This window comes from Alligator mississippiensis, chromosome 1 (genome assembly GCF_030867095.1).
Source record: "Alligator mississippiensis isolate rAllMis1 chromosome 1, rAllMis1, whole genome shotgun sequence".
Classification (NCBI taxonomy): Eukaryota; Metazoa; Chordata; order Crocodylia; family Alligatoridae; genus Alligator; species Alligator mississippiensis.
In genome coordinates, this window is record NC_081824.1 from 36,386,490 (window position 1) to 36,409,490 (window position 23,001).

Consider the following 23,001-nt stretch of genomic DNA (forward strand, 5'->3'; position numbering starts at 1 on the left):
GGTTTTCATTTGGAGTCAGCATCCAGTATCCATCATCCAGCACGGACAGAAATCTATTTAACAATCAACTGGTTACAGTCCAAAACCTAGATAACCAACACCTCCAGTACTGATCTTCAATATGCAGGTGATTGTGTCATGTGTGCCTACTCAACTGAGGAGCTCCAGGCCATTTTCGATTGCTTCTGTGAAGTGTATCAAATGCTCGACTCACTGTCAACTTCATGAAAATCAAGGGACTTTACTGACCCACCCCCAAATAACCAGGTGCTCCTCCACATATTACAATTAGACGGTAATTGTTAGAGAATGTCAAGCATTTCCCCTACCTTAGTAGCCACTTTTACCAAAAAGTAAACACATATGACAATATTGAATACTGGATAAAATCTGCCAGTGCTGCCTTCAGATGTATCCAAAATCAGGTCTTTGACGATCATGACATAAAACTTCTCATCTACCAAGGTGCTGTCATCCCTACCCTGTTGTATGGGACAACATATTGGAAACACCTCAAAGATCTGGAGCATTACAAACAACGTCTTCAGAAAATTCTCCATATGTATTGGCTCAAGCAAACACCATCAGCATCAAAGCCATGTTTACATGGCACCAGCTTCATTGCACAGGACATGTCATAAAAATGCCTGACAACTAGCTTCCAAAACAGGTCCTATACTCCCAACTCACTGATGTTACCACTCTAGAGATGGGCAAAAGAAAAGAGTTAAGGACACCTCAAAGGACAGTCTGAAGAAACGTGATCTCAACATCAATACCTGGGAGATTCAAGAGCTGAATCATCCCCAATGTTGCTGTGATGTACAACATAGGATTGATCATTTCAAGCAAACACACCTCACTAGGGAGGCAGATAGATGAAAGAGACAAAGGGAAAGAGCTTTCACCTGACAACACCAGGACCTACTTCTTCCTTCTGGAACAATTTGCCACATCTGCAGTCAAACACAGAACTTGAATCAGCCTCCTCAGTCATCTACAGTCTCACCAATAACTTCCCAATTTACTGGAAGACTGTCATCCTTGTATTGAGGGACTGCTGATGATGACAGGGTAAGAACAGGTAAGGAAAAAACTTCTGGATGCTGACAGAAGTAAGAAGGCTGGAGACAGCTAATGTATGCACTGCAGAGGGAACGTCAAGGAAAAATTCTTCTTTAGCAGTAAGTATTGAACCTCAAGTGCCCGCACTGCAAATCTAAAGAGGCAAACTTGACCTTAGGCTGACTGCATTCTTTACCACGACTCTGGCAGAATGAGCTCAGATTCAACTCTCAAAGAATAATTCTGCCAGGAAATAACAACAAGAAATGCAGAAGGACAGCTACTTCAATGTGGCTCTTTTAGAGAAAAGTTGGCTTAACGTACCAATGCTGTATGAACCATGACACTCATGACAGACTCTAATACAGAGATGTCAAATATACAGCCTGAAGGAGTTTGTGTCAGCACCAGTAGAAAAGGAATTAACATCACCACCTGCTTGATCTCCATCGCTGCAGCTGAGGGTGAGGTAGTGCTCAGCAGTGGTGACACTAACCCTTTGGATCCTGGTACCAACACAGCAGGGAAGCATGATGAGAAGCTCTGTGGTCTAGATTTGGAGGTTGGTCATCTAGTCCATGAGGACACCCACAGTCTGGATCTGACCTGTGGGGCTAAATGAGTTTGACACCCCTGCGCTAATGGATTTTTTGTTCCAAACTTAAAAACAAGGAACTAATGTTAACTAGTGCACTAATGCTCTATAAAGTGTGGAACAGAAGATACAAAAATCAGCTGAAGTTTAGGCAGCATTCCAGCTTTGGAAAGAACTCAGAATAAAGTTATTTCATTGGCTCTCTCGATAAAAATCCAACCCAGCAGCACTGTTGCATGGGAGACTTGAATGTGGGAGCAGAATCAGGATAGTTTTATTTATATGCAGGTGGGTATATAACATACCACAAAAAATATAGCACTCGGGGGAATGGCTATTTTGGAAACTTGCTGATCTTCTATACTGCATATAAGGCCATGAGTCTGGGTGTGCGCAATGGGAAAGGGTAATTCATAACACCCATTCATGACCAAAGCTTGCATCAGATAATATTAGCATGATGAATGGAGATGAAAACTAACAGCACTTTATTTAAAAATCAGATTTACACTGTATCTAGAGACAATAATTTGCCAATTATTTTGTGTTCCTCAAAAGGTCAGGTAACAAGTGTAGTACATGCTGACTACTCACAATACTCAGGCAGAACGGGCATTTAGCAATATTACCTAAAAAAGCACTTTTTTTTTTTCTTATTTGTCAAGCACCAATGATCTGCAACTTCCTTTGGGACAGCAAGCCAGCCAAAAAACACTCCAATGTGATCCATTAGTCGGAAGCTTGCTGTGATAATCTCATCTTTCACAAATACTATGCAGGCACAGAGCCAGACTACAGGAGGATCATCAATACAGATCTGTCCCCAGCTAGAATTCCATGTTATTTTATTCTGTTATTATCGCTGTTGTGGTCCATCCCAGAAGGATCCAGACCACTGGTGATGTTTTCTGTCCTTAGTTTCTTATGTAGAAATACATTTTGATAATGCTGTCAGAAACCTGAGCACATTACGTAATTTTTACTGTAAGTCCAGGCCAGGCACATTTGGAAAAGATGTTTATTGTCCAGCAGTCAGGTCCAGAATAGGTTACGTTCAGATAAGTGAGATTCCATTACTTAATGTCAGTAGACTTAGACCAGACTTAGTATTTTCACCTCAACTTCCTTCTAAACTCTAAAAAAGAAATGGAAGACTTGATTTTTGCTTTATTTTGCTGAATTGCTACAAAGACCTTGGTATTCTCCTGGCTACACTTATGCGTTCTCAAGAAAATGACGTAAAACGGAACTACTTTTGTACATTAGCAAGGAAAGAGTTGTTAAGTTGGACCCAGGTAGGCTACCCCAATCAACTTATTCAAAATGTTGTAAATTGGGAGACTCAATTAAGAAGTAACAGACAATACCCCCCCAACCCCAATTAAAAAAATTCACTTGGTTCATAAGAAACCCTGGTATTTTTCTTATTAGACAGCCAAATTTGAGAGCCAAACTAATTTTGGATAAATTACCATAAGATTTTTTTTATATAGATTTCTAAATTCAATTGATCATTAATGCTGACTAAATTATTTTGATATATTTAACCCACTGGTGTATCTATATCTAAATATATCTCAGTAGCACCCATACAAAAACACTGCAGTGTTAATTTAACAAACAATCATAGCCTGTCCCTCTAGTTGCAAATACTGATTATTAACTTATTTTAGATTTTGTAAGTCTCAAAGTTTGAGTGTTATGACAAAAAAGTGCCCATAGACAATACACAAAGTCAACTTCCCTTGACAAATGTATGGCATTCCTATGAAATGAACCTGGTTGTCCATATGAAGAGTTTTTGTGACTCTAGAATAATTTTTTAAAAGAAACAGAAAAAATAATTGAATATGTTCTACCTATTGTATGATCTCTAGCATCCAAAAATTGAATCTGAGGCTTTTTCTCATATTGAGGTAAAGGAATAATTATCTTTGAACTACTGTGATAGAAAAAAGTTGAGAAAGGCCTTGAAAGCACAAGAGAAGCAATAGCAATAGCAAGTTACTAAAAATCTTTTGAGAAGGTGGATGGTTGTGAACCTTTGTTATCAAGACTCTGCAAGGTGACCTGTGTGTATATCATGGTGGAAGGTAAGGTTACGAGCATAATGGGCTCTAAAAGCAGCTCAGTAGAGCTTCATGGAGAGAACGGAAGATGAAAAAGGCACAGACCAAACTGTAATATAACTCTTGTGAATCTTCAATGAAGTCTCATCAGCTCTGCTGATAGAAAGTGAAAAGCAATCAGATGAAAGCATCACAAGAAAGTGCTGACTTTGAAGACTTAACCGACTTAATAGAGCGCAATAAGAATTTTGGTCTAAACAACAGAACTTTGATTTGTTGCTCTATGACACTACAACATCAGGTTGCATCAAAGGCATGTCTTTCAGCTTCCTCCTGCTGAGAGTAAGAAAGAACAAGCCAAATGAACTGACATGGAAGAGCCCATTCCAGTAGAAAAGAGCAAATCTATAAAAACACAGTTTTCCTTCTGCCTTGTGAGGCACAGAGAATGAGCCATCTGATTAAAAATAAACCCCTTTTCAATAGTCTTAATATGAAGATGGTAACAAAGGAAAAAAGAATTGAAAATGTTAGTAAAGCAAATGTAACAAGTCTTGTTGAAAAAGAAGCATAACTGAAAATATAATAAAGGTAAAAAAGAAGATAATTTATAACTGAAAAAGAAAAATAATTTAAATTTTTAAAAAGTTGGCATCAATGGAACTTTTAAAGGGAATCTATAAAAAATGCTATATTCTGATCATTTTATTATCAACCTTTTTCAATAAACTTAAAATGCAATTTTTAAATAATCATTTAAACAAGATGAAATAAAAATAATTTTACATTGCTTAGTTTAATCAGAATAAATAATTGAAGTTTTGCTTAAATCCTTAGCTAATTATTCCCCAAAAGTACTTCTTGTGACAGACAAATATTAAATGTTTTATGAGACAGCAGAGAAAAAAAAAAGTCTGTTACAATAGGCAAAACACAGAATAAAAAAATGTATAGCTTGTGTAACAGTTTGGGAAGAAATAACTCTAATAGTCTGAAAATTCACAAGTACTGATGAAGAAGAATACAATGACACTTATTTGCCCAAACCAGGATGCACAAAACAAAAACATTTGTAACAAACCGTACCCCCTACCCTGCCAATCAATCCATGAAAAACACCCCCAAGAAAAGTGCTTCCCCCCAAATCAGATGACAACTAGATACTTCATGCAGTGCACTTTTCATGTAAAATCAGCAGTAGCAGTGCTCAGACACATGGTGATGAAAGCCCGCATGAAACTGGCAGGGTGCAATAGAAGAAATAGCGGATAAACCATTTTAAAAAGATCACTGTATCTTTAAATAGAAGAATCTAGGTATGTTTTACAGTAAAAATCAAGTGATGAGAAGTAAACACAAAAATTAAAATGTTAGTTGAATAAGACCTGTGAAATTTAAGAATTAATGCCTCAAAAAGGTTTCTATGTAAGTTGTTTTGTGGATAAATACCTTGGAATTATTTAATTTGTGAACTGCTACCTTTTTTTTTTTCTTCCAATTTATGAACTGCTACTTTTTTTCTCCATTGAAAGAAACCTGTCCTTCAAGGTGATTAGAGTTATATAATCAGCTTTTTCCAGAAAAGCACAAAGAAAAAGATCAATTCTTTTAGATCATATGACATTTGTAACTCGTTCTTTAAGTAATAATTAGTATTCCAGAGACTTAGCCACTCAAACTTCTCAGGAGAACTACATGCTGTATGTGTCGGCTACCAGTAATTAATATTTCTGATATGAAAAGGAAGAGATCCCTTGAAGCTTTCTAGAAATAAAGGCAAGAACAGGAGATTGTTGTTCTCTCATTATTATTGCACCATTCCCTCAAGTCTAGTCTCTCTTTTCTTCCTCCTTGTCTCTACAAAGTAAACAAACACCCTCAGTCCCAATTTATCAAAACTTGGCAGCCTGGAAGAGACACCCAGTTGTCTCTGCAGCAGCTCCCTGGTAAGCTGCAGTGGAAGAAAGCAGGCTTTGCTGCAGTCTCTTCTAAGCATGCTCTCACCGCTCACAACACATTAGCACCACCAGTCACTGAAATAATCTCATCTATAATTTATGATGGACAATTTTTGAACCCGCTTCAGGCAACAGGAATTGACATTAAAGGCAACAAAATAGGGCTCAGCTCTATACAAAAAAAAACTTTGGGAGGAAAAAGGTGAAAATTCTGAGGGGGAAAAAAACCAGCTTTTCTTGGAAACTGAATTTTTTTTTTAATCTGTTTTTATGTGGAAATGTAAAAAAAAGCCACAGATTAGATACATATATAAATATACATAAAGGTTTATGGTGATACCTCACATGCTTTACCTTGGGCATGTAATGGGCTGAGTGAGCTGCAGGTATATATATAAAAAAAAGGATGGGCTGCACTTGTGGCAGGGTCCCATCAATTTTATGGCAGGTTCCTATCAATTTTGTGCCAATGGGGGACTGCTTTTGCACTTTTCCCCTAGCAGCTTCTTGGTCTTTCGGCTAGGAGCAAGCAAGACACCATCATCATCATCACCACAGTCAAGGATAATCGTCTTATCTGTGGGCCTGAAGATGGCGGACAAGGCCAGTCCAGGATCAACAGGTTCTACTGCAACTCGGGCACATGTTTCCTGGTGGGTGGATGGTTCTGGATTCCCGATTTGGAGCAAGACTAGGAAGTACTTGAACTCCCAGGATTCCAGGCCTGAGAATGCACCCCCCTACACACCTCCCCCACAAAAGCTCCCCATCAGTATGTTTGTATCATATAGGCTATGTGTTTTATAGTAATGCTCAGTACTGGCTGCATTTAATCAACTTCATAGTTGGTTTCCATTACTGAACATATGCTGCTTTTGGCAGCAGTTTAACGGTAGATAATGTACTTAATGAGGTTTCCTTGTATGTGAATGTAAGATGAGGAGATTTTCTATCCCATACTGATTAGGAGAAAAAACCTTATCTTATATTCAGTAAATTTCAATTTTAAAACTAGAGTGAATGAAAACTATTATCCAACTTTGTCCACTATGGGCCATAACTAATGACCTGCTATATTTCAATTAAAAGTATCAAAGAAAAGTAAAGTTGTAGTACTTAGGAGGTGCATGGAAAAGTCATTAATGCAATGGTAATATTCAGATATAATCAAGCTCATGGCCCCACTGTTTTAGGAATAGTGCAAGCACACACCAACAGACAAACCTTCCATGGACTTGCAATCTAAATAGACAACACAGAGAGAGAAAGGAAGCATTATTTTCTTTTAAAAGCTAGGGAACTGAGAGACAGAGTGATTAGGGGGCTAGCCCAAAGTCACACAGGAAGGCAGAAACTGAACTCAATCCCTAAATTCTAGTGCCTTCATCAGGATACAGTTTAACTTTTCAACTAGGCCATTCATGATTCATGAGTTGTGTGTGTTAGATACGGAAAGAAACTTGACTGAAGAATTTCCTTGTTGAAACAGGCAGGTGGTTGTGAGCAGAAACATTTCAAGACAGAAAGGGTGAAAGACAAAGAATGTATTTATAGTGAGTATTATTACTTTCTTTTTCAAACTTGCTCAGTTACCTGAAACACAAATGTGAAGCAGCAATGAAACAGGCAGATGATTCCAACTTATCAATATCATTATAGAAGTCTGATAAGTAAATGATATAATTTAATTATAACATTTATTCTGAAAATCTATAGATTATAGAGAGGTGAAGAGATTACATCTGTTGCTTAAAGATCCAAAGTCTTACGTTGGAAAAAAGAAAAAGCAAGAAAGCTAGATTAGTTTTAATACACTAAATCTATGACAAAATAAATATTTTGTATTACATAAAAAATTAAGTGACATCTACATTGTTGAAAAGCTTCCTCCTTGTTGGTTAACTTGTGTCTCTGAATAGTTTAATAGAAGCCCAATCAGGCAAACAGGATTTACACAGATGGCCATATATCAATACAGAATACCACTGGAGGCAATTATACTCTATGGGCATGTCCATACATGCAGGCATGTATGCTTAAAGCAGCTCAAACAGATTTGTAGTGCTCCTGAGCTGTGCATTTTTGCCTCCGCGCATGTGCTTGGACATGCACTTTGGTATAGGGCAAGTTGTGCCACTTGGGGCAAAATAACCCCGCCCAGCTCCTCCCGGATCTGCAGTCAGGGGCAGCTACAGCCTGGGACCAGCACCTGTGGTATCAAATTTTGAGCCCGCACTGCAAATATGCGGCATCTCAAACTGGGTTGAAACGCCACAAGAGGCACGTGCATGCTCAGCTGGATGTGCCCTATGGGTTTGTTTACATGGCATCCATGTTGAGCCCAGGACTGCTGCCAAGAAATACACCCCAGATGCTTTACCTGTGCCAGATCCCAGAAATTAGGTGATGTAGCTGATTAAAAGGAACCCTGAAAATATATATAAACATTGCTCACAGGCTGGGGATTGCTCTTAGACCTTCTGTATCAGCCTGAAAGCCTGGTATGTGCTCAGAGCAGTTCTAAGGTAGCTACAATGCTGCACTTCTGGGATTTGGCACACAGGTAGAAACTGGGGGTGGAAGGTGGGGGAAAGGCATGGTTTTTTACAGTATTCCTGTGTGGCAGTGGCACAGAGAAGCCCCTGTGAACATCAGGATCTAGCTTCATCCTACCTTTTAAAAGATTGGAACCTGAGATTATAAACTCTGTTGATAGAGATTATGCCCTCCATTATATTTTATTCAGTATTGAATTCACTAATGCTGCTCAAATATACCTGTGGAAATTACACACACACACACAGAGTACACTCTGAAAATTAAGTGTAGATACATATTTATAATTAAATAGATTTCTCTGTCCTCCAGTAGATGTTTAATAAAACTCTTTTCATCAAGGGAGAATTGCAAAACAGTGAAAATGAAACCAATGGTGTAAAACACCCTTTGTTTGGAAAGTTTAATGGAAATACTTCTGCAATAAGCTACTAGAGTGAACCATTAGCTCAGTTGACAGAGGCCTGAGCTTTCATGCTGCACTCTGCTATAACCACTGAGGTTCTTAAAATACTTCCTAGGATACAGAAAAGATATAGACAGTGCATGTTCTGGGGAAGATATTTCTTACTGTATTATTTTTTAGCCATCATTATTTAGGTATCATTTTCAACTACAGCAGGTTCAAAATTTTCAGAGAATGTAATTCTCAATTGCACTTACATTGAATTAATCTTGTTCATAAACTGTCAGCTTACAAAAGGAAAAACTGAAGCATGATGGATATTCTGAAGACATGGGAACAGATGGAACCAGCAATAAGATCATGTAGAACTTGCTAAGGCCAAGTATTCTAATTCATGTTTCTGTAAGAACAGCTGCATATTTTGATAGCTGTCATAATATAAACACCACCTGATGTCAATCAAATTCAAAGCAAGAGACCAGAATCTTGCTGTAGCATTCTTAGACCTGAAAAAAAATGAAGATTTCCATGGCTGACAAGGTTCTTTGGGTAGATGTGATATCTTTTATCAGACCAACTAAATAGCTGGAAAATTGTTCTTTGCAAGCTTTCAGACACAAACACCCTTCTTCAGGGATTTCCATGGCTAATACTACCTGTATTTCTTCTTTGTGCCCTAAATGCTGTACATTCCAATCTGCTGTGTAGACCCCATACAGATGGATGATTAGTTGCAAAGAGAAGAAGCAATTAAATTAACTCTCATCTATTCAAATTTATAGAGCTCACTGCAAAGACAAAGGACCTAGGAGCATCTTAGCCTGAAGCAGTGGTTCCCAATTTTGACTGGTCTAAGGGAAACATTACAGGTTTCCCTCAATTTATGTGGTTTCTTTATATGTGAATTTGCTCTTGTGTGATGAGCATATTCAGACCCATAATTTGTTATATGACAGGTAAATTTTCACTTATGCGATCAGCATAGATGCCTCCCCCCACCCAAGCAGGTAAGCCTGTGGGGGGAGGGGAAAGAGCCACGGCCCCACTCCCAACAGCCCCAGTTGCACTGACCCCAGAAGCGGCCGGCACCAGCTGCCTGCAGCCACTGGGGTGCACTGTGCTCTGCCTGTTCCCCCGTGCCTGGGCTCACCCCAGCTCCTGGGCTGTGCCGTGATGTGGTGCAAGCAGCTGGTGTTGGCTGCTCCCCGGGCTGCTCTAGCATGGGCTGGGGTGAGTGTGGACAAGCGGAGCCCCAGGTGGTACGGGGAATAGCACCCACCCCAGCCCCGGCTGCAGCGGGCCTAGGAGCAGCCGATACCAGCTGCGTGCACCAGGGCACGGCACAGCTCAGGAGCAGAAGTGAGTAGGGACAGGTGGAGCACAGTGCAGCCCAGTGGCTGCAGGCAGCAGGCGCTGACTGCTCCTGAGGCCACTGCAGCTAGGGCTGAGGCGAGTGCCACCCTGTGTTCCCTCTGCTTTGCTGCCTTGTGCAGCCCTGGGAGCAGCACCCCTCCCCCCGTCCCTTCCCTAGTCCCAGCCTCACTCCTCTCACTGCCATGGGAACCTATCCCTATTTGTTACATTGTAAAGTGGGTTCGCTTTATGTGAATTTGATTTATGTGCCATTCTCCAGGAACACGTGTACAGCATAAAAATCGAAGGAAACCTATATTGTGAAAAAAATGCACTGAGGGCAACACCAGACTTGGATCGCCCTGCCAGCTTCAGTTTTATTTCCTGTGGTCAGAAACACTGCTAGAGGGTCTCAAAGGCAATGTGCTGCCCCGTGAATCATGAGGGAGACACTAACACTCTGGCTCCTGAGTTGTAGAGACAAAGCAAATAAGGGCAGGGGAGGGGGAGATAATACTAGTCATTTAGTTCTCTTAATGTATTTGGCACTATACATATTTACAGGGAGACAACAGGTTAAATTTTCAAAACGTTATATAGAATAAAATTCATAAAGGTATGTGGGAGAATTTAGATGCTTAAATCCAAGAAAGTAATTCACAGAACTCTTCTCCATTCTTCTCAGGTACCCACATTCCTACCATAAAACCTGCTTAGGCACCTCATGTTCTGCTACTATGCATGCCCAAAGGCAGCATCATCTTGGCTGAACTGAGTATTTAGATGCCTAAGGCTATTTGGGATTCAAAAATTAAGCATCTCTACACCTAAGTCCCTAGAATGGCCCGAGGCTGTAGGTATATTCAGAGTACATCTAACAGTGACTAGGAGCATTCTGTTCAGCACCTATGGGCACCTTAACTCAAACATGATTGCTGAAGGATACCGGTGATGACCACTTTTCCCATAACATCCTACTAGTTAAAACATCTGGGTTTGTGAAGGGCTTTAGGCCCTTCTCAACCTGAGGGGATATAAATCCAACCAAAATCTTCTACAGCTGTGTTACTGAGAAAGTTAAGCACCGGCTAAAGGCAGATTTGGGAGGGAACCCTGCACTTCACACTGCATTTTATTCAGTGATTGATAATGCAAAATGCATAAAACAGTCCTGGGAACAGGCACCAGAAAACCCAGGAGCTCCCTATCACAGGTGTTTGCCCTCATTACCAAGCTACAGAATCTGGTTTTTCCTTGCTCACTCTCTTTCTGGCCCCATGACTTATGCATTTCTTGCTGCACAGATGAGAAGACATACCCCGCTACCTATCTATCCTCTAGCCTGTTAGTTAAGCTAGGTGACAGATATACCCCCTCAGGCTGAGAAAGGCCTATAAGCTAGGGCTCCCATTTTCTGGGTTAGTGCTCTAATTATCACATTTTTTTCCCCAGCAACTAATTGTTAAGAGAAAGGAGTAAACCAATCACCTGCGTATGAAGATAGCTAGGCATGGTTTTCAGGTTGTGAATCAGTTTCAGATGGGTGCCTAAACCTGGAAGAGATGCAGGATTTCAGATAATCCCTCTCTTTGACATTTCCTATTGACTAGCTCATGTATTCCCCAGCTCAGTGTGCCAAGTGTTAGGAATCCCAATCACTGGCATTTAACTTTCCCATTTAAAATATTGGGGAACTTAGGTGCCTAACTAGGGTGTGACAAGTATACTTTTGAAGGCAAGAGCCAGCTTAAAATTTTAGGTTCAACATCACCATACTTAAAATTCCTTTACAAAACTTGCTTTTATTTGTGGAGCTACTTCAACTGACTTTCAATAAGATTTTGCTTCCTTCATTTAATTTTTCTCAGTGCTATCTGCACGGAGTTCACAATTTAAATACACAATATGTTGGCTGATGCTGAGAGTTAAGAGGTGGTTTCACAACTAGCAAATTTACTTTCTCAATGCTTAGGACAATACAATCAGAAGTAAGGGAAAGAAAAGAAAAAGGGAAATGGGCAGGAAAGAAATGATGCATATGGTTCTACCACTAGGGACCACAGTACTTTTAAGTAGAGAATAAATAAGCAGGACATTTGGTTGCTTACTTCTACTCACTACTTCATAAGGTGAATGCTGTGTAATGAGACTATGCAGCCATTGCTATAGCCATAACTTACTTTTTCTTATCAGGCATGACATACATTAAAAGCAAACAAGAGCTACGCTTGCGCTTGCATGCCTTGCCCCCTAAATCATCTAGTCTTGCCCCTAGCGAAATGTTCTGTTAGCAGATTTCATTAGAGAGAGATTGTGACAGAGGTGGAACATCAAAACTACTTCTGGACTTAAAAGGAAAGCACTGCTTTCCTTTAGCATGTTTCTTTGCTGTCCTGACAGGCTTATGCGATTAATTCTAATGATGGAGATCTGCCATGGGTTATGAGGCAGTGCCCAAAGTCTACAGAAGCTGCACTATGTCAGCACAGGGAAACATTAATATAATATATAAAAATGATTCCGCTCTCTTTGCAGTTCCCAAGAGGAACCAAGTTGCAGATAGAAATCCAATATGCTATCGTCTCTTTTTCCTTTCTCCTACCCTCGCTCTCCCCATCTGTACATCAAAGATTCTGCTTTTACTCCTATCTATGTCTCTGGCAGCTCTAATCTTGCTGCAAATTTCCCCACTCACCAGAAGTTGATGGGGACTGGGAATGAGCATTTGCTTGTATTACATGGAACTGAGCTGAGTTACAGGACTAAGGAAAAGAAGTTTATAAATGGACAGGGTGGTCTCTGCACGCAAGTTCACATTCAAGCTTCTCTCAACATCCAGCTCAGTGGTGGGCAATTATTTGGGCCTGAGGGCTACATAGGGAGTTCTGTTGCAGGCCAGTCAGCATGCCCTCCTCCTCCCCCACCACCCCGACTTCTCACAACAGCTTACCAAAACTCCCTATGGGGCTGCAGGCAGGCAGGGAGCAGTGCTCAGGAGCAAGAGGGGTTCAGTGAGGCTGCGATCAAAGGGCTGGGTCATGGGGTGGTGACAGCTCTAGGGGGGCTGATGCATGTGTGGGAGGGAGGTTGCCTGGGTGCTAGGTCCTGGGAGCCTGCCATGGGTAAGGGGAAGGAGTGGAGGTGTAGGGGGTGTATGCAGTAGAGCTAGTGTGGGTAGTAAGGTCCACACTGCCCCCGTGGTGCTCTGCAAGGGGCCAAGTCCCTCCCACTTGCACTGGGGCAGCTCACGCTGCACTCTCACAGGCAACTGCGGTCTGGCCTGGCTGGGTACTGTTCTGTTCCTGCCATCTCTGGTGGCAGTTCCTGCTTCTGCCACATAGCACTAACCAGCTTCCAGCAGGCCTATTCCAGGTGTGGCTGCAGCCAGCTGGGTGCTGCTCTGCTCCTCCCACTTTCAATCATGGTCTTGCTCTTGATCTTACCCCAGCTGCACTGGGCAGGTGGGCAGCTTCAGCCAGAGAGTTCCTGCCCCAGCACATAGGGCTTCAGCTCCAACTCTCAGGAAGGTGGCCGGGAGCTGAACCTGGAGCCCTGTGCACTGGGGCAGGAGAGCTACCTGGCTGAAACTGGCTGGTTGAAGCCTGCCAGAACAGTGCGGTGCAGCAGGGGCAGGAGAAGCTTCTGGCGGGGCTGTTCCCAGTGCGGCTTCAGGCAGCTGCTGCTCTGCTCTCCCTCCCTGCGGCTTCAGGCAGTTCCTGCTCCTACTGCATTGTGCTGTTCCTGGCGGGCGGGCAGGTAGCTTCAGCTGGGCAGATCCTGCCCTAATGCATGGGACTCCAGCTCCAGCTCCTCGCTGCCTTCCAGTGGAAGGTGGCTGGGAGATGGAGCCCCACATGCTAGGGCAGGAGCCGCCCAGCTGGAGCTCCTCATCTGGAGCAGTTTGGCACAGCAGGGGCAAGATCAGGAACAGGAGCCATTCTTGGAGGTGGGAGGAGCAGAGCTGTACCTGAGTGCAGGTACACCAGGAACATCTCTGCTGAAGCTGCATGTGCTGGCCTGGCACGGGCTGCCCTGGTGTGAGTGCGAGGGCCAAGGGGGCAGCTACAGGCCGGATCAAGTCACCTGATGGGCACATCCGGACCACGTTCTATATTTTGTCCACCGCCGATCTAACTACTTTGGGGACACGAGAGCAGGACACAGAAGGGGCACGGGAGTTTCAAGCAGCCAGCTGCCACTTTCACTACAGATATAGCAGCATGTTTGCTGTGTGAGTGCACAGATTAGTAGCTTCCGTAGCCTATTCCCTAACTTACTATGTTCCACGCTCCTTCAAAACTACTGACTGACATCTGCTGCAAGTCTTCTCCAGATGGAGAAAACTGAGTTGAGTTACCATATTTTTTCCCATGTAACACATGCCCGAATAACATGGATCCTATCTTGAGAAGGCCCCAAGAAGGAAAAAGATTTTACCTTAAAGTATGGATAAGTAACTGGGATCTCTGGCAGGGCTGTGTGTTCCATGCCTGGAGAACTGGGGAGGCACGTACCAGGACTGAGTGTTTGGGAGCTGTGTGCCAGGGCTGAGGTCTTGGGAGTTGCATGGGGCCTGTGCAGGGGATGAAGGGCTGACACGCAGAGCTGGAAAACATGTACTAGGGCCGGAGCCTCAGAGGCTGGGAGCTGTGACTGGGTTGTAAAGCTTTGTGCCAGGGTTGGGAGCCACGTGCTAGCCCTGTTGTTGTATGCTGGGCCCAATTTGGCTGTACCAGTGCTGGGGCAGGAGTCATGTTACAGGGCTAGGATGGGTTGCTAGATTATGATGTTGTTTCCTCACTACTACTACAAAGACTCCTTGAAAGGATTTGAATTTCAAAGCAGAACAAAAAAAAATATAAAACGATTTAAACTAAGAGCATTGCTAAGTAATTCAAGACATTTGTAAAAGAAAAGCCTGAATAATTAAATATTTCAATGGTGCAACTAGTTGCTTTCTATTAAAATGCAAACTATTCTGGGTTGGAGTAGAGTCAGAAAGAGAACACAGTTCTAATGCAGGGGCAAAAAGAGTGCTAAAATAGTATTTGAAGGCTGTCTAGACTTATACCACACTCTGGGGAAAAATAACATTTTTAGTCTTCACTACTCACCCAGAAGTGTCATCTTATTGCAACATATACTACCATATCCCTACGGCCATAATACAGATGCAGCCTGAAAGCCCAAATACTTGTGCTAAGATTAGTAACACAGTTCATGAGAAAGTGAAGAATGAGAAGTCAGTTTCTAGAACTCTCGCAATTAAATCCTGAAGGGCATGCTCTTTAGTTACTGTCTGCCCCCTACCTACAAGACAATGAAGAACAAGGTAGTAGTCAATTTTATTGTAATGGAACAGAGTGTAATAATACTGGAAGAAAGAAGTGAATCAATTGTGCAAACAGGGAAACTTTGGTCTAGGTTATGGGTGCTCAAAGCCTGTGGACCATACGCAGCCCTTGGATACATGTCATCTCCACAATGCTCCCTACAGGTCGGGAAATTTGGAGGTGGGGCAATTAATACTGCTATTCCTTTCCCGCTGCCAAATTACCAACTGCAACTATGAACAGCATAATGACACTTTTTTCCTGCATTCATGTACAAAAGCTCCAAATAAACTCCAAATCGGCAGTTGGCAGCAGAGGTAGGGAGGGAGACAAACAGCCTAGAGCAGGGGAATTCAACTTCTAGCCTGCAGGCCAAATCTGGCCTGTAGAACCATAGCATCCAGCCAATGGGGAACCCCATGGTTGGAAAATTTGGCACAGGAGGAAACTGCAGCTGGATCCTCCCCCAAGCCACAGCCGCGTTGTGGGATTGAGCCAGGATGCTCCCCATTTCCACCTCCGCCATGTGTGTGGATCAGGGGCAGGCTGCATCCCCCACCTCCTTCAAATGTCTAGATTGGAGCTGCTCCACCCCCCTTATGTCCATATCAGGAATGTTCCACCTCCATTCCCTTATCCCCTCCCCTCCCTCCGTGTGTCTGGATTGGGACTGGGCTACTCCCCACTCAGGCAGACGGATCAGAGTTGGGCTGCATGCCCTCCTGCAGCTGGATCAGGCCCCCGGCCATGTTAGCTCTGTGTACTGGATTGAGCCCACCCACCCAACCTGCAGGGCAAAAAGTTTGGGCACCATTGGCCTAGAGTAATGACAGAACAGGTTAGGGATTACTTAGAGAAGCCAGATGCTTTCAAGTCGGCAGGGTCAGATAATACAGTCGAAGGTACTGAATGAATTAGCTGAGGTAATTTCAGAGCCACTGGCTATCCTTTTTGAGAACTTAGGGAGGCTGGATGAAGTCTCAGATGAATGGAAAAGGGTAAATATAAAATCCATCTCTAGAGGAAGAAGGAAGATTCAGGTAATTACAGACCAGTCATCCTGACCTCGATACCTGGAAAGAGTATGGAGTAGGTCCCCAAGGAATCCATTGTGAAGTGCCTATCAGAAACAGTCAGCATGCATTCCCCAAGAGCAAGTCATGCTTGACCAATATGATTTTCTTCTATGATAAACTGACAGGCTCTGTGTATGAAGGGAAAGCAGTGGACATGGTATACCTTGATTTAAGAATGGTTTGGACAGTCTCCCACAACCACCTCATTAAAAAGCTAAGGAAATACATGCTGGATACATAACTGCTTGCTTGGATCATCACACTCAGCGAGGAAGGAGTCCTCAATGTCTCAGCATCTAGTTGGGAGAAGGAATCAAGTAGGGTTCCCCAGGGGTTTATCCTGGGTTCAATATTGCTCAAGATCTTCATCAATGATTTGAACAATGGGATCAAGTGCACACTTAACAAATTTAAGCACACTTAGCAAATTTAAGAATGACACCAAGTTGAGTGGAATTGTGGACACTATGGAGTGTAAGGCTAGGCTCCACAATGACCTAGGTAGACTGAAGAAATGGTCCAGAAATGAGATGAAATTGAACAAGGACAAGTGCAAGTGGGATGGAATAACTGCATGCACAAATACAGACTGGGGAATGACTGGCTAGGCTGCAGTACTGCAGAGAAGGACATGATGGTTAAAGTAGACCATAAGCAGAATATGAGCAAAGAGTGTGCTCTTGTTGCCAATAAAGGCAACAGAAATGTCACTTGCAAATCAAGGGAAGTGATTCTTCTACTCTATTCTGCATTGGTGAAGCCTCACTTGGAGTACTGTGTCCAGTTTTGGGTCCCACACCAAGAAAGCTGTGGACAGTTTGGAAGGGGTACAGTACAGGGCAACAAAATGAATAGGGCCTTCAGCGGCACGAGTTATGGAGGAAAGGCTGAAAGAACTAGCGTTATTTAGTCTGGGGAAGAGAGATCGTATGATGTCTCTTCTGGCCCTACTTTCCTATGATCCAGGGATTTGTGAATACTGTTTAGAACTCATTAAATTTACTTGTTAATATTACTAGAAAGGTATTTTCCAAATAGATCTTAAAATGATGTCTTTATTAAACTTTACTTTGAAGCCAAACAGTTTAAAAGTATCATTAAGAAATAAAAACACCTGTCAACAACTTTCAGTGGTATTTAGCTTTGTCTCTATCCTAGTAAATATAGATAAATAATGTGTCTGAAGTTGAGTGAAGGTAAGACTGTGGCTGAAAGTAAGTTTTCTAGAGACTATTTTTATTCTTATAGTTTGACGTCTTTAACTAGCTGTGATATTCTAGGTATTCTGAATCAACAGGTCAAATGTAAGTAGAACAGGATGGTTACCTTTTTAACTTTAAAATGTCTCTTCACACCAACAAATGTAATAAACTTGCAGAAAATCCAGCATATAGGAGTTCCTCTTATTTTAAAACAGAACTAAAAGATCTAGTTCTAGTAAACTGTTTGAAAAGACTGGCTGGTTTCTTGATGGAAAGTAATGGAATGAAACAAGTTTCCTTCATTTCAGCTACTGTTCTATTGCCCAGTTTTGCAGACATCCAGATTTCTTTTTATGCAAATAAATCTTACTTGCAGCAAAGCTTGCATATGGCCACTAAAAACTGAACAGAAAAGTAACTCTAAACAATGAAGAAAACTGACAGGAGTTAGTGATGTTGATACTAACTGGAAAAGATACCAGTACAAAAAACTGCTAACAAAGGGAACCAGGGGAAATAAATATATTCAGAGAGCTTTGCTTAGTGGCAAAATAACTTCCTTTTCTTCCCTAATTAAATTGCCTCTGCAGATCCCTTTATATAGATTAGCAGACAGGAGCAATGCACCAAAGGTGGATTGAGGAATACTAATTACAGAGACTGAAACCTGTCCCTTGAACAAGCATCTACTCTGGCTTGCAAACAGAAGGAACTCGACATAAACAAGAATCTGCTAAAGAGAGGACAGATCTGAAGCTGGACCCATGTATAAAGTGCCACCACAGGATGTGGCATTTTAGTGCTGCCCTCAAAAGTTTATAGTCTGAAGCATACAAAACACATGGATGATGAGAGAAGAGAGCAAGAGATATGAAACAACATGGATTGGGTTTAGTGGGTTTTATTTTAATTGAATAAAGTATCCCAAATTCCCTCCTAACTGGGCACGGTTACATAAGAAGTTACTGTGCATTCATTTAGCACTTTGTATAATTAAGTACTAAATAAATGTGCAGTAACCAGAGTTTGCTGTGATGCGCTACTGCACAGTATTATTCGGTTACTGCGCAGTTAGCGTCTTGTGTAGACATGCCCACTACTAACAACTACTATTACTACCTAGCTGGATAATTTCTTGTAAACTTCACAAGAGAAGGGAGTCTGAAAGGGGTATTAAGACAAGGAGAAGAAAATAAGTACAAAAGGCTGTTCCACGCACCATGGGTAGCATAAAAGAAACAGGGAGATGACTGGGAGAGAACCAGATTAATAAAATGTTACAATCAAGCCTAGTCTTGCTCTTCACATTGACAGGTTGTGATAGGACAAAACTATTGAATCCCACATGCTGCTAGGCTCTCTAGATCTCAGTACTGACTAGAGCTGTTTGGGAAATTTTAATTGAAAGTGTTTTGTTAAAATATCATGTACTCAAAACTTAAGACGCACAAGAGACCTACCTCAGAACAGCCCAATGGCTAGGGCGCACATCTTTGATGTGGGAGACTCAGCCGCAAAATTTCAAGCTCCTGATTAAAAACAAGAAACCTAGGTCTCCCATGTCCCAGACCAAGCATCTTAGCTATTGAGCTACTGACTATTTAGAAGAGTGTTGGTGCTTCTCTTGCTTACGTTTCCCTCCCTAGCCCCCAAACCTCAAAAGGCCCAATTTTTATTACACAACATAACGAAAATAATTTTCACTACCTCTCAATTCTTCATGCAGCAGAAGTCTCGTATCCCAGTCATCCCTGATAGAGACTGGTCACTTTTCCTAACTCTGAATCTTTCAAGCACTCTCAGAAACAGATCTATGTCTGACACCCTTCTTGGTCACAGGGATCTCGTGATCTATCCGCTTAGATCCCAAGTCCCTCAGATATCTGGGTTTGGTTAAAGTCCAAAAGGACTGCCTTGTCTAAGGACTTTTGACTTTGCCACCTTACATCTAGAAGAAAGTCTTCCTTCATAGAACCAGTATCTAGAAATAAATTCTCTGCTCTAGGTTTTTTTTGGCTAAGTTTAATTTCATCCCCACTTCCCCAAAATCCCCAAACCAAACAGACACAGGCACACAGAGAGTTTCAGCTGACCTGGAACTATTTTCAAAATTTAGACTGAACTGACAGACTCAGCCACCATTCAAAAATTGGTGGCAATGGTGAATGTTTCAGTTTGCTTAACATTCTTTAAAAATACCTATTTTGGGTTGAATTGAAAAAAAAGGCTTTTGTGACATTCCAGCTTAACTGAACAGGAAAAAAAATCATTTTTTGTGCAATTCTGTTACTCAGGTGGCTCTGAAATATTTCATGCAACATTCTCATTAGCAAACTAAGGAATACAGACTGGATGAAAATACTGTAAGGTAGACACATAACTGTTTGGATCACTGTTCTCAGTTAGTAGTCCTCAATGGCTGAATGTTTAGTTGGGAGATAGTATCAAGTGGGGTTCCCAAAGAGTCTGTCCTAGATCTGGTATTAAGATATTCAGTAATTTGGATAAATGGGACTGAGTACACATTTAGCAAATTTGTGGATGACACCATGTTGGGTGGAGTTGAAGACATTCTGGGAGCAAGGGGTAGGATCCAAAATGACCTGGACAGACTGGAAAAATGGTCTGCAATCAACCACATGAAATTCAACAAGGACAAGTGTTAAGTCCTGTGCTTGGGATGGAATAATTGCATGCACAAATACGGATGGGGGAAATGTCCATCTAGACTGCAGTACTACACAGAGGAGGATCTGGCAGTTACAGTAGACCATAAACTGAATAAGCCAACAGTGTGCTCTTGTTGCCAAAAAAGTCAGAAATATACCAGGTTGTATTAACAGGACTGTCACTTGCAAACTAGGGGAAGTGATTCTTCTGCATTAGAGTATAGGTCCATTATTGCACCCCATGTTTTAAAAAAAGATGTGGACAGATTAGAAAGAGTTCAGCCCAAAGTGATAAAAATGATTACAGGCTTGGGAAGCAAGATTTGTGAAGAAAGGCTGGAAGAACTAAGGCTATTTAGTTTAGATGACTGAGGGAGAATTTGATAATGGTCTTCAAATACCTTCAGTGGTAGGTATCTGAGACCTTCAAATGGTCTTCAGATGGGCTTTTCTCTGTGGTTGTAGGGGAGCAATGGCCTCAAGCTGCAGCAGAGGAAATTTAGTCTGTAGATTAGGAGGAACCTTCTGACTACGATGGTCAAGTATTGGAACAGACTACCCTTGGAATCTCCATTCTTGTAGAAAAAGCATATTGGACAGACACTTGGTTGCAACGGTTTAGTTTGGGATGGTTCGGCCTTGAGCAAAGGATGGACTAGATAACCTTGGGAGGTCCCTTCCAGCCCTATGATCCTCAACTGGGAAACTGCCATGGGTTTAAACAAGGGATTCCAGCTCCTTCCCTTTAGACTGGTTTTTATGTAAAAAGGGCATCAAACCTACTGGTTTCTGAGACGGTCCCATTAAGAAGAGATCTTTAACGTTGACGACCCTTTTTGCTGTCACAGTTCGGCTGTCTGCTACACAATGGATACTTTAATCCAAAAGCATGGTTAGACACAAATGATAAAAAACAAATTAAATTCACATTTTGGAGACAGGCATCCAGACAGTCACAGTGGCAACTAGGCTTGGGTAAGTGATGGAACACAAGTTTAGTCAGCTACGATAAATAGGAAGTGTGGAAAAAAGGAGAACAAAAGGCACCAATTCTACTCCTCAAGGTTAAGGAACTTGCCTGGGATAAGGAAAACCTGAGTTGAAATTCCTTTTCAGGCATGGAAGGGATTCAAATGGGGGAGTCATTTAATTGAATCCATTGGCCAGTAAAGTGATTCTGGCAGATACTTCTACTCCCTTGGATTCGAAGGGATAACAAAGGAGAAAGTCATGATTATTGAAGAACTGAGAAAAGGCTTTGGATCATAGTTTCCAAGACGTTATATCTTAGAAATGTGATGAAAGAAGAAGCAACATGGTCTGGATATGAAAACCAAGTGAGAGGAAAAAAGCAAAGATGCCAGCAACTTTCAGGCTTGTGGAAAAGGAAATTTGACACTGGAAAACAAGAGAAAGAGAACAGAACTGGGCAAGTTTTGGACAAAAAAGAAGCAGCTCACTTGGACCCTATTAAGTTTAACTGAGGGATTTTTTTTCTTTCGTATCCTCAAGCTCACCTAAAATATCAACTCTATGGCACAGGCACAGCCTCCAAAGGCGTACACGGTTTAGAAGGATGCATCTTAGTTGGAAACCTCCAATCACTACTGTAATGCAATAACAGGTATTAGAGGGGGAGATATCGGAGACACATACAAATATGGGATTGATTACAGAGGAAAGGAGATCTGAATCAATTATTGGAAGACCCTGAAACTGCATGCACAGATAAGATCCATTTTATAGCCTTATTTTGGGGTGAAGCAAGATTGGGTTAGATGATGCCCTAACTTTTCACTCTGTGAACTGGATGGACAGTTCCAGGTTTGTCTGTCGACTGGATCTGCCTGGTGGGCTCAATTTGACACGCAGGACTGGCACAGTGGGGCCTGATCTGGCTGAGGGATGATGAGCAACCCAACCCTGATCTGTCTTGCCATGGGGGAAGAGGATGGGAGGAGGAGCGGGAAGTGGTTTGGTCCCCATCCAGAAGCATGGGGGACATGCCCGTCTCTAATCCCGCTGTGCAGCAAAAGGCCCAGGCAGGGCTGGATCTGGCTGTGCGTAGCTTCAAGCTCTCCCTAACTACCAATTTTTCTGGCCTGTGGGGTTCCCCACAGGCCAGATGCCATAGCTCAGCAAGCTCGATTTGGCCTGTGGGCTAGAGGTTGAGCATCCCTACATTAGAGAAAGGGTAATTTAAGGGACTAAACCCAATTCTACAGAATCCCTCTCCAGTTCTGCAAGAGGAAAATGAGTGAGGGAGTATCTTCACTGTCAGAATCAGCTTAGGGAAATACTTAGCATTCCTTGGCTGATGTGTAAAAACAAATGGCTCCAGTTTGTAATTTATTATATTTCTGGTTATGAATATTTTGAATGGGTAGAAATCATGCACCCTACTTAAACATATTACAACTCATTTGTATAAGTGATTTATTTGTATCTATGTTTTTCTTAAAGTGCATTTTAATTGCTTGCTTCACTTATATATTGTGAATGAAAATGATATTGATGAATCAAAAATCTTACTTTTATGCTTGTTACACCGCAAAATGAGAAGAAAGATTAGCAAACAGCAGTGTGTTGTGGATACATGGTAATGCACTTTAACTAAAATATATGTATGATTTATATCCATTCTATCATTTAAATTAGCTAGTTAATGATGCATAGATTCTATCTTTTATCCATGCCCCAACACTATTTAGTTCAATTC

General features: G+C 41.9%; 1 protein-coding gene across 2 annotated transcripts in view; it reads right to left on the reverse strand.

Moving 5' to 3' along the window:
• Positions 1-23,001, reverse strand: part of TRAPPC12 (trafficking protein particle complex subunit 12) — an 85,882-nt gene that overhangs the window by 36,713 nt on the left and 26,168 nt on the right. The window lies entirely within an intron of this gene.